The 12,615-nt window shown below is 48.0% G+C and overlaps 1 protein-coding gene across 13 annotated transcripts in view; it reads right to left on the reverse strand.

Moving 5' to 3' along the window:
* The window catches only part of NCOR2 (nuclear receptor corepressor 2), a 228,066-nt gene that overhangs the window by 157,624 nt on the left and 57,827 nt on the right, over window positions 1-12,615 (reverse strand). The gene's annotated exons all lie outside the window — the stretch shown is intronic.

The following is a 12,615-nucleotide window of genomic DNA, read 5'->3' on the forward strand; positions in this document are numbered from 1 at the left end:
TTTTTTGCAGGGTGACTCAGTTTCTAAAAACACAGTCTAGTGTTCTGGCATTTCAACACAAGGTCCAAGAAGGCACGAGGTCCCTCCCCAGCCCATCCCTTTCAATATCCACACTCTCACGTCAGTGCTCTTCTTTCCAAGCTGTGGCCACTTCTGCAGCCCTCTGATGTAAGCCCTGATCTAATGGCAGGAGGGACACCAGGCACTGACCTCGCCTGCAGCTGTGTCCACCCATGAAGCTGCAATAAAATCCAGACTAAAGCATTTCACACACCTTCAGTGCCACCTGGATCAGCCCTTCTGACAGGGCCAGAGTGCCAGAGAACACACCACAGCCCCGAGGGTATTTTCACAAACACCCCTGTCACCCACGCTTAACTCCTCAACCACCTCTTGCAATTCCTTTAGCAGCTGCAACAAAATCAGGAAAACCAACAAAGTGGGAAGGTGCCTCTTGGCCCCAAGGGGAGATTTACAAGTTACTGATTTTTATAGATACTTCACACTGTTTGCCTGGTGATGGTTTTAAGCCTCCAGGTTTTTGTCTGGATTACAATGAAAAAGTAACAAAGGTCTAAATGCTGTCAGCGTGAGGTGCATTAACTATTATTCTCAAATTAACAGCTAGTTACACAAAGCATAAATTGCCACTGCTGCCTGCGAGGGTCAGGGGATGTTATCAGGAATGATCCCAAGCAGGGATCAGCTCCCTGGGACCCATTCTCCATCCCAGCCAGTGTTGTGCCCGCTCACACACCTCCTCCCCAGTGCAGGTGTGTTTTGTATGGATTTGTGCTGGATTTTGGCAGTATCAAACTCTTCCAGCAGCACACCAGAACAGCAAAGGAAACTTCCAGTGCTCCCAGGAGCCTCTCCCACACTCGTGGTCTCTGTGCATGGGGAGCACAGCCAGCCCCAGCCAACGCAATTTCAACTGAAACAGCACTTGGCATGCACAAAAACCAAAAAGGGGGTGGGAAAGCTGGGGGGGAAAAAAATAAAAAAGAAAGAGGAAGCTTTTCTTTTTCTATTTCTTTTCCCTCCTGCGAGACCACAGATGAGCCCGTGCTGATAAACCCCTCGCTATCTGCTGCAGGCAGGCACAGGGCTGCCTCACTGCTTTGCCAGCAGCCTCGCAGCCAAAAATAAAGCAAACCAAGCAACGGTCCCTGGCAGCCAGGCACCAAGGCAGTGGAAGGCAGCCCAGGGAGGCCCTCTCACCCAGAGGTCAAATCTTACAGAAATCACTCTCAGCAAATCCCCATGAAGCTTAAGGATGACAGACACACAAAGACATCACCACGCTCCTGATGGGGGTCAGGTGAGTCTCTTGGAATGAGGTATTCTACCAAGTGACAAATGGAAGAAGACAAGGTTTAGCTCTCCAGGCAGGGTGCAAAGGGACAACCAGGTCCCTCCTGCTTTCAGCTCACTCCCTGCACAAGAGCTGGGATTGCCCCCCGATATCCCTGCTGAGCCCCAGGGCTCCTTACCTGCAGCCCAGGGAAGCAGCCTGACCCTCATCCCAGATGGAAGAGCCTCCCCATGCAAGGGCTTGGCATGCTCAGGGCAATCCAGCCCGGGCAGGAAAGCCCCTGTGCACACGGGGGAATTCAGAGGCACCCAGAACAGGCCTATTTCTACTTCCAGTATGACTGTCCCACTTCCCCTCATGCTTCCGACTGGATGGGATTTTCATCACCCATTCCCACCCTAAGCTGGAGGCTGTGCCAGGAGCACATAGTTCAAAACCTGCCGTGCTCACCCTCCAGGAGACACCAGCACCCTTGCAGCTCTCCTGCAGCCCAGCTCGAGGGGCAAAACCTCCCTGCAGCTGCCAAGGACGTGTGCACAGTGCTCTCAAGGGCTCTGAAAGCTCAGTGGGATCCGCAGTAATTTAAGGTACTTTCCCAATAACAGATTTAAACTCAAGACATCTTGGCTTACGGCCACCTACAAGTTAATTAGCACATGTAAAAATATACGTACACACACACACACACTCCAACCCAGAGTCCATGGCAGCTTTCAGCAAGCCAAGGCTTCCTAGAAGCACAGCAGGTAGACCTGGCCATGCTGAGGCAGCTGTCTACAGTAAAAGAAATAGGATGATTTTTTTCTTTAACTCTTCAGATCAGCAGTTCAGCTTAAAACACAGCACCAGGTGCAAAGCCACATGGTATCGCACTCTAAAACAGTTTAAAAGATTTTTTTGCCTTGGTCTGTGCAGCTAAAAAAAGTTAACTGTCTACTAAGGGAATACAGACAGGATGAAAATACAGGGGGGCAACAAAACCATCCTGCACCAAGGCACAATGTCTGTGAGCTGTGTCCTGCAGTAATCACAAGCTAGCAGCAGCACAAAAGGATTTTCCCTTAACAAGGGCAGCAAACCACCTCTGCCTCTATTAAGGCTTCTTGTTAGAAGCCCTGGGAAGACAAAAGTAAAAATCACATGGTCCTTGCAGGCAGGAGAGAAGCACTGCCCATGCATTCCCACATCTGCAACCAGCAGGTCACCAGCAAGTCCCCAGCACAAGGCCAAGGTCCTGGATGTTTCCACCACAGCAGGACTGGGATGGAGCCAGACAAGGTCACCAAAGCACTGGGGCAGCTCCACAGATGCATCAGATCATACCTCAGGTCCCATTTTTACACTCCACATGCCAAGCCCAGCACTGCTCCAGGGAGAAGGGTCCAGCAGGGAAAAGGGCTATGGGTGTTCCCACTGGGGAGTGAAGTGGGAGCACATCTTGCAGGGCATGCACTGGTGCCCTTCTCTGGGTGCAGCTGGGACACCACCAGGACACCTACTCCCAGCAAGAGACACTGGGGTGCCTCCTCCTCCAAAACTCTATTCATTATTTTTAAGAGGGGAACACAAACAATAGGAGCAGATTAATGGAAGTAAGAGAGAGAGTGCAGCCAGGCTCTTTAAATCTTTAAAATCAAACTGTTTAGTTCTTACTTTCTCAACCGATTTTGATGAAGAACAGACATTGTCTCACAGGAAAGGTATTTCCCCCCCCCCAGTTAGAGTCTCCATCTGAGACTGTTTTACCCACAGACCTGCATTAGCCATTACAGCACTAGGTACTAGGAGATTTATGGTCTCTGATTAGGAACAGGAGAAAGCTGGAGGTTATCACCGCAACCAGAAAATCAGGGCTACAACACGTACCTGCAGAGGAGATGAGTGCCTATGGAACCTCTTGTACCTGTTTATCTTCACCTGCTGGAAGACTCACAGGATTCTGCTCCACTGCTAAAGCCTTCAGAACTCCCCCATCCTCCCCCTGCTCTCCTGTTTCTCCTCTTCACGTGCCATTTACCATCTAAAGCTGTTTCCCCAACACCTGTTCTCCCAGCTCACACCACAAAAGCACACTACAAGCCACAGCAAGTCGCTGCAGGCTGGCCCACATGCCAAGGAGCTGTGCCCCAGCACCAGCCAGTGCCCACCAACCTGTGCTAACGGGGTGCACAGCACCAGGCCAAGCACATTCACATCCAAAAGAGGGGCACAGAGGAGTCCACGACACCCTGCAGCCACCCCTGGGTTCCCAGCCCACAGCACCTGGGCACAGGGCTGTACAGCTCCATCCTGGACCTTCAGTGCAGCTCCCTACCACAGCAAAGCCTACACTGATACAGGCAGGACCCTGCAGGTCTAAAATAAGGGGTTTGCAATTAAATCCAGCTGCAAAGAAAAAAAAAATGTAATTAACATCATTCAACACACTTGTTGCTCTTCAAAGTTAGAGACAACCTTCCTGATTTTTTCTGGGCTCCTCAGGGAGAGCAGGATTCCCAGGAGAAATCCCTGCCTTGACTGGTACAACACAAATGTGGGCCAGTTGCTGTAATTACCCCATGCCTTAGTTCATCTATCTGAAAGGTGAGAACAACAAGGCACTCCCAGCTCACAGAAAATACCAGTTCATCTGTTCTCAGAGGAGTTTTATAGATCCCAATGAAAACACATGGCTCAAGTTCAAAACACACTTTTTTTTTTTTAAAGCAAGGATATGCTGAAATGAGATTAACAGAATATTTTGTTTCCTAAGTCCAGAGTAATGTTACTCAACTTGTGGTCTACGGACCATGGATGATCTACAGAAGACGTTGAGAGGCAGCCCACAAAATGCCTGCCATACCCTTTATTAAAAGGCAAAAATTAGTACCACCACACCATGCAGACATGGCAAATAAGAGAAATGCTGTTGGCACTCACCAGTGCATTTAAATGAAGAGTATTGACAACAAAGCACATATTTAATTACATTAAATGATGCAGTTTTTGGAAAAAACAACAAAGTCATCTTTAATCAAATGCTAAATACATGACAATTTTCCTCTTCAAACATGAAATAGAAGGCATATATAAACAAGAAATAAAAGGTATATATCTTCCAGTCAACTCGTGTATTTCAAATAAAAGTTATGGGAGACCTATGCAATGATACTTAATTAATACCAAGCTGTAACATCCACCTCCAAGAGTCCAACCAACCACGATGCCTAAAAAATCCCAGCACCCAGTTGAGTGTGGCACAGCAGAGTGCATTGTTTGTCAGCCTGTGCCCCACTGACATGCAGCTCTAGATCAAAACCAGACCTGAAAAGCAGCTAAGAGATTTACTCACTCTTGCTTTAAAGGACTAGTGGAAGCAGAAATAATTTAGATGTGATGAAAATGGGTAGAGAGCTGTTCCTAAGAAATGCACCACAACATAACGTTAATGGATTTGTCTAATCAATATGTGCATGAAATTTTCTTGGAAGACAGTTGACATTATACACAAATATTTGTATGTACTGTATCTATGAAGTCCTTTCAAGAGGAAAGCAGGCTGTCTGCCACAAATTTAGGGCTCTATTCAGAACAACAAAGATAACAATGTCAATGTCTGCAGCCCGGGAACCCACAGTTCAATCACAGCAGAGCACAGAGGTTTTACATTAACATTGCAGCACGGGGTCAACAGGAAAGATCAGGCACATCCTGAGCTCTGTGGCATAAAGGAGAGGTTATTTCAACCCCAGGGATCAAGGCTTGTACCTGCATGCGATCCTAAAACATTTTCCTTGCTTTGGAGGAGTACAGAAATCAAGCCAGACTGGCAGCACCCTGCACATGATGGTCAGACCCTGCAGTTCCTCAGCTGCTCCTCCAGCATCTGTACCCAAACCAGCTCTTGTCCCATTCCCCAGCTCACCCGCTGGCAGAGCTCTCCTCCCTCTTCTCTTTAGTCCAGATGACTTCTGAACTGGATTTCTTCCTTGCCTGACCAACAGTGCGCATGCACGAGCAATTATGGCAGCAGATCTGGGGGAAGAAGGGACCTTGCAGCACCACCACAGAGCTGCTCAGGGCAGTGTGTTGCCTTTGTAAGAAGGTACAACCAGTCCCTAAGGCCATGCAGGGGATGACAGAAGCTCAGGAGTCTCTCATGCTGGTTTGCTGTCTCATAGCTGCAATCAGGCTGCATCAGCTCTCCCAGCCACGGCATGGCTCCACACAGAACCGGTTCCAGCCCCTGATGAAACATGACTTCTCTGCCCTGCTCCTATCACTAGCCAAAGCCACAAAGCAGGATTTGCCACTTGCATTTCTCCTTTTCAATCTTTCCAAGCTATTTTGGGCATGGGACCCATGTTTAGCTCTGCCCCAAGATAACCTTTGCCAGCATTTGTGTACAGATCTTGGCACCGCGGCGGCACGGAGCAAGGTCAGAGCGTTGGGTTTTGCCAGCCCCATTCCCAGTAGCGTTCCCAAAAGCAGGTTTGCCAGGCCAGCTGCTCCCAGCCTGTTTCTGGAAAGGACATGCTGACTGTGCACTGTGATTCCTGTCCCTGACAGCCCTTGCTCAGACCCCAACCCACAGCAGGAGAATTCGATTCCCCGAGAGCCGATGAGACACCTGCAGACATCCCCAGCACTCCTCCTCGCCAGGGGAGCACTTGCAGGAGATTTCACAGGCTTTAAATACATCTCAGCCCTCAGCAGAGGGGCTGCAAGTGACCTTGTGACAGTTCCCAGAGGGACATGTATGTGCTTAGAAGAACAAGACTGACCCATTTCTCTTTGCAGGAGCACTCGGCCGTCACTCCCCAGCTGCAGGGACATTGTCTTATTAAAATGCACAAGGCACACAGCAAGTGCCAGCCTGGCCATGGCTCCAGCCTCAGGTCAGCATCAACATGGCCGGTCTGAGTCTCTGCTTTTCAAATCCAGCCCTAAAGTGCTTCTTTTTCTTTAGTCTCCCAAATCCCGTTGCTGGATTCCCCCATTGGAATCAAGCTAAAGAACGTAAGTATTGTAAATGCAGGTGAAGCTGGTGGGAAGAAATGCTGATGTCTGACTCCAGTTCAGAAGGCTGAATGATTTCTGTATTATAACTATACTATAATACATTAATACACTATTTAAAGGAGATACTAAAACTACAAACCTACTTGTTCTAACTCCCAAATCTAACTCGCTCTCAACTCTTGCCCCTCTCTGAGAGCTCAGCCCCAGGTGGGTTGGATTGACCATCACAATCCTCACCAGAATCCAACCAAGCAATCACCCCAGGTAAACAATTCTCCAAACACATTCCGCATGGGAAAAACAAGGAGCAAAAATAGAAATTTTCTCTTTCTTCTCTCTGTGCTCCTCTATGAAAAAATCCTGAGAGAGAGAAGAATGTGCCTGCCACACATAAGCACCTCCAGATTTTGCCATTGAGACTGATAAACCATGCAGACAATGCGTGGCTCTCTGAGCAGCGAGCCTGTCAGCAGGGACACCGGGGCAGAGCTGTTGCTCCTGTTATGCAACAGCATTGCTGCTCCCGTGCCAAGGCACCCACAGCCCTGCAAACCCATTCCCAAGCTGCCCCGAGGGAAGTGGGGACAGCCAGCACGCACATGGCCACACACAGCCCACATGCCCAAAAAGGGACACTTCAAATAATTAAAGATAGTGACAAGGAACAGTGAAACAGAAACACACACACACACAAAAAAAATAGTTTAAAAAAAAAAAAAAGGGGTGGGGGGAGGTGGGATTTGGATCCATGCACAGGCCATTCATGAAACAAAGGAGTTATTTTAAGTCTGGGCTGGAAATAGAAAACAAATTAGACCATGCAAGGCCTTTGTTGAAGATGATCTGCAAAGACAAATGGAAACGCCTGGAGAGGAAATTAAAAAAAAACCAAACATGAAACCACCCGGGCACTGGGACTGCAAAGGGAAACAGGGCAGGGGACTGGAGAAGGAAAGGAAAGGAGTGACAATCAGATTCCAAAAAGGAGACAGATAAGAAAACCAGTGCAGGACAGCAAGAGCAGACTAACAGAACAGACTGGTAAAACCCCAGGGATGGAAAAACAGCTGAAAACACCCCATTTTGTGGTGGAAGCCCATCCCAGAGTTCCAGATACAGAAATGCAGGAGTTGAAACTAAAAAGCACATCGGCTGGGGCAAGATGAGTTGTGCAAAGGAACCAAACCCTCCTCTCCTCTTCTGCCCAACCCCCTGTCTGGCAGCCTGGCATGCTGCAATATTCACCCTGTGCTGCCACATCCACCTGGGATGGGATCCAGGCAAGTTTAAGCATGGTGCAAGAGCAGACAGTCTGTTCCAGAGCAAAGCTCCTTCTCTCCCCACTTCCAGACCCCATTTCTCTCTCTTCCCTGCTCACTCTGTACACCATCTTCCCCACTTCAGCTACCCCCCTCTTACATTAAACACGGACTTAAATGCTGGAACTGTTATGCAGCTCTAATCTCAGTTGAATAAACACACAGCAGCAAGTTTAAATCAAAAAACCCCACGCAATTCCTTGCTGACAATGATACTGTAAGCATATGGGAATTTCAGCCACGCTCCCAAGTGCATTAAACAGCACATTAACAACCAGGGCTGTAACAACACATCAGCACTGCGTCCACTCGCTGCTCCCAGGAGCTCACCTAAAGCCCAGGCTACCCAGACAAGCAAGGCTTTTAAAATGCAAGGCAGATTACAAAGCACCTGCGAGATTTATTTATATATTTTGCACAGAACACGCTGCTCATTTGATTTTCAAGCCCTTCAGTTCACGTTGCTAAAGAGACAGGTCCTCTGATGTCTTGCGCACGTTCATGAAAGAGAGGGGAGTCATCTCCTCCAGATCCTTTTGTTGAACAAATTACTCAGCTCAGGAGTGACATTTTCAGTTATTTACATCCTGAATAAAGAAGGGAAATTCATTTTCTGGATTTCCTAAGATAAGTTCTTTGAGGGAGATTGTACCACTAAACATTTTCTCCTTTCGCACGTTCCCAGTTTTCAAAGGCGACAAAACATCTTTGCCTTCTAAATTATTCCTTTTCTTTCATGATCCTCTAATGATTCAGGAGTCTAAACTTCACACGAGGATCTTTGAAGAGCACCAACTGCCAGCATAAAAGCTGAACTATTATGACAAACTACACAATTTAATGCCTCCCTAGGAAGACACGTGCAAAGGAACAGAATTACCCTAGGGAACCGAAACGAAGCCTGCAAATAAATTAAATGACCTGTAAACCAAGGTACTCAAAAATATATGAGATGCTATGCAACTGTGCCATAAAATATCACTAACGGAAGGGGTCTTTTGGGAGCAGAGCTATTTCAAACTAACCCATTTCACTGCAGTTGTTCCACACACCCGGCACAGCCCCGCACCCCACACTCCAGGTGGGAACTGAGGTAATGCTACCTCAGCCACTTGTGATGGTCTGTCAAATACCAGCTCTGAACCCTCCTCTGGGCCTTCCTCCTAACATCCTCCAGGTAATTACTAGCAGATAGAGTCAATTTTCAGCCCAGGTTAATAACTGAATTCCAGCTATTTGTTGCTGCATATTGCTGCTGCTTTCCTTTCTCCCCAGGAACACTGATGAGAAGTTCTGGCTCACTGGTGGCCCAGAGAAAGGAGCTGCTCATTAGTTCACAGTCAGACAGACAGGTCCAAGCAGTAGCAGCCATTAATTGGCTATATTCTGCTTTTCTTGTCTAGGTAATTAATAGCTTCTAGACAGAAAGTCAAAGTCTCTCTAGAGGCACCAAAAAATTCCAATGTTTGCATACAATGAGGGTAATTTGCAGTGAGGGAAGGGGAGCAGGAGAACATCACCTTCACCTCCTCCTCCATCCCCTCGTCAGAGACCCTGCACATAAACCACAGCAAGAGGCCTGGACTGCAGCAAACCTGTTCTGAATCCACAGAGGAGTGGATTCAGCTGTGCAAGCCTTTCCTCCCTGAAAAGAAGGAAAGGCTTGCACAGCTCCAGCTCCCTCCAGCTTCACTGCAAGGCAAACAGCACTCTGCAGGAGCCAGGCTTTGGGTTATGTTTCTAGAGACGGGCTTACAGAACAGCTGGGGATTCCTGATGTGTTTAATAACTGAACTCATGCAAGTGGGCAAACGGGATTTCAGTGCTACCCTGCCAAGCTCAGTCCTGCTGACAACGAGCTGTCCAAAGCTGTCAGTCACTCCCCAGCAGACCAGGAGTCCTGCCTTGTCCACCAGGACACTTCTCCAACTGCAGCCTGCTCAGACCCTTTGTCATTTGCCTCTCCTGGCCTTGGGGCAATGGTTTTCAGCCTGTCATTTACAGGTTTCTGGGAGCCTGAGGACTAGCTTGCAGGAGTCCTTGAAAGGTGACTGTAATTCATGCTACACAGATGAGATATCTCGCAGGGTCTGCTCCTCCAGGGAGAAGCAATGAGTGCTGGGGTCAGAAGACGTCTGCTCTCCCTGCCCTGTCACATGGGAGGGAGGGGAGACTTTTGCCTTGTTGGCTGGTAAAATGCCCAGTCCCTGGGCTATCAGTCCATCCTGTTTAGCAATCGCTGAACTCAAAGCTATTTAGTAATAATAATTAATAACTACTCCAAAAACCCCCTGAGCTCCCAATGCCAAGCTATTCCTAAAATGAGCCACTGGCCCAATTTGCTGTTGCCACTGTACAGGCACAAACAGGCACCTCCTGTCCCCCTCCACCTGTCCTGGGGCCAAGGTTTCAAAGGTTTGAAAGGTTTCAAACCTTTCAGCCACGCAACAGAAACAAAGAAAACCACGAGGGAAGCGTGTGACACGAAGCAATCCTCCTCATCTGGGCAGCAGAGCTCCTGGGCAAACAGCAGCTCTGTCTCCGAGTCATTGAACTCACACCAAGCTGGTCTGGAAAAGAGCACTGGGAATGTCAGCAGAGGAAATAGGAGAGCCATAGTCTCAAGGTCAAATACTCCTTTTGTGGAGCTATAGAAACAAATTATGGCATAATAATCTTCCCAGAGTCCATCTGGGATGTACTTAAGGATGCTTCCCAGTACTTTCATGCATTGAGCTAATAACCTTAATGAAGGCCTCAGATTTAAACTAAGATGAACGCTCATCATGCACAGCAAGAAAAGACATGACATCCAAAATTGTCTCTGCTGAGGCAATAAGTTTCCTGTGGTATCAAGTTGAAGCAGGGCAGCTTTACACAGGGATAACTAAGACAATTATTGTCCCCAAATCTCCATGACTTCTGCTAGGGCAGTTGAGCTGCTCATGAGACAACTGCCTTTAACAGCCCTGCTGCTTTACTGGGAGTACCCAATGTGATGGATTCCACTGAAAATAGCTGTGGTGCCTGTGAGGGCTCTGTATCACAGCACACAGCCCTTCCCACTGCTCCTGCAAAGCCCCCGAGCCCACCCAGGGAACACACATCCAACCAAAAAAAAGAAAATAATCAAGCCAAATGCTTTTTAAGTAGCCAAGAGGTGATCACAGCATTCCAGGTGTAAAGCAGGCACATTGGGAGTTACTCCTCTGCATGGCTGGGCAGTGTGTGTGTGCTCCTGGGGCTCTCTGCCATGGGAAAGTCCTTATTTGTCCATCTTTGGAGCTGTAATTCCAGAAGAATTCACACCACTGGGTACTGATTACAGCTTGGTAGGCACAGACATGCCACTTCAAACTGGAAAAACAGCAAGTTTCTGTAATTGGGATAACTCTCCAGCTTTTAAGTCGTACAGGAATTTTTATGAACACAGCACACACACATCATGAAGCTCTGTTGCATGCTTTACCCAGGAAATTCAGCCTGCTTTAATACAAAACACTTGACCACAATTTCAACCAATGGAAGAACTGCCTGCCCTTCAAAAAGAGCGATGCCATCCTCCCAGAAGTTGGGAAATAGCAGCTTTCCCACACAACCACTGCCAGACTCTCCCAGCAGAAGCTCCACAGAGCTCAGGGGTGCTGCCTTGCAGGACAGAGATGTTCCAGTGGAAGGTTCTTGACTGACTTAGGCAGGCAGGACAGGGAGCTCCTCAGTCCTCCTCCCACAGCTCTGGTTTAAGGGGTGTGGAATGACTTAATTATGCCCCTCAAGGCAGGAAGAAGTTGCTTGTCTTTAAATACTCAAACTTTTATTGAGTTAACAAGTTTTAACAAGGTCAAAGCTTGAACAGTAAACTCTTACCCAAAGGGGAATTTGCCGTTTTCCCCTCTCGCAATTCATTAGTGTCCCCCACAGTTTATTTGTTATCCTTGGGTTAAAGTTATAAACTTCACAGAGAGAGAAAAATCAAGGAAAGAAAATATTAGAGCAGTTATGTAGGGTAAATAAACCTTCATTTTTTTCATCCTATCCCAATGTCCCAGAAAAGCACCTGGCACTGTACACAACACCCCCACACATTCCCTTGGAGGGGGCACAGGCACACAGGGCACCCTCCTCTGTCACCTCCTGCCCAGCCTAGGGGTGAGCTCTGGGAAACCCCCTCTGCTCCAGTCACTGTGGTCTCTGCACTGCAAACAGCTGCAGCACAGCTGGCTGGGAACTGAACAATGGGCTCAGGCCACTGGAGCCAACCCCTTCTCCCTCCATTTCCTACAGCGTGCCTGATTGCCAAGGAGTAGGAAAACTCCAGAAACAAACACACAAATCTTGCAGACAGATGCTAGAGGTAAAGAAACGAATTCTGAACTGTTTAACAACATGGAAAGAGAAATATTAATTGCAGCCTTCCCCAAAACCACTCCCCTGCTCCCCAGCCCAAGCCTGAAAAAGGCTTCCCAGTTTTGTTTTTACATCAGCCACCCACAGGGCAGGACCATTCCCACGTCCCCATGTGCTCATTTACATCATCAGCCTTGCCTAAATATTTCCAAGTCTTACAAGCTCAGACTGCCAAGGAAAAGGACAGCATTACCATCCAAACATGCACCAGTCACCAAGATCATTTAACCACGTGAGCAGAAAGTCACCTACTAGGCAGCAGTGGGGACAGAGGAATAAGTCAGCCTTTGCCAAATTTTACCTTCTTCCCACAGCCCCGTGAGAAGTGCAGAGCACCAGGGATGTACCTTGCTCACCCTGCACTTGAGGTTCTGTTCCTTGTCCACTCAAGGGTCCCTCAGCAGCAGTTACTGACCCGAGCAGAAGAGTCATCCATTGGACATAAAGCACTTTTAATTCCTCCAAGCAGGAGTCTGAACTGGTTTGACTGAATCTGCTTTTAAATCAGGTCTGCTTAAACTGGAGCTGGTTTCCTGCTGCAATTCAGATATCCCATTACACAGCTCATCCCAG

Source organism: Lonchura striata, chromosome 18 (genome assembly GCF_046129695.1).
Source record: "Lonchura striata isolate bLonStr1 chromosome 18, bLonStr1.mat, whole genome shotgun sequence".
NCBI lineage: Eukaryota > Metazoa > Chordata > Aves > Passeriformes > Estrildidae > Lonchura > Lonchura striata.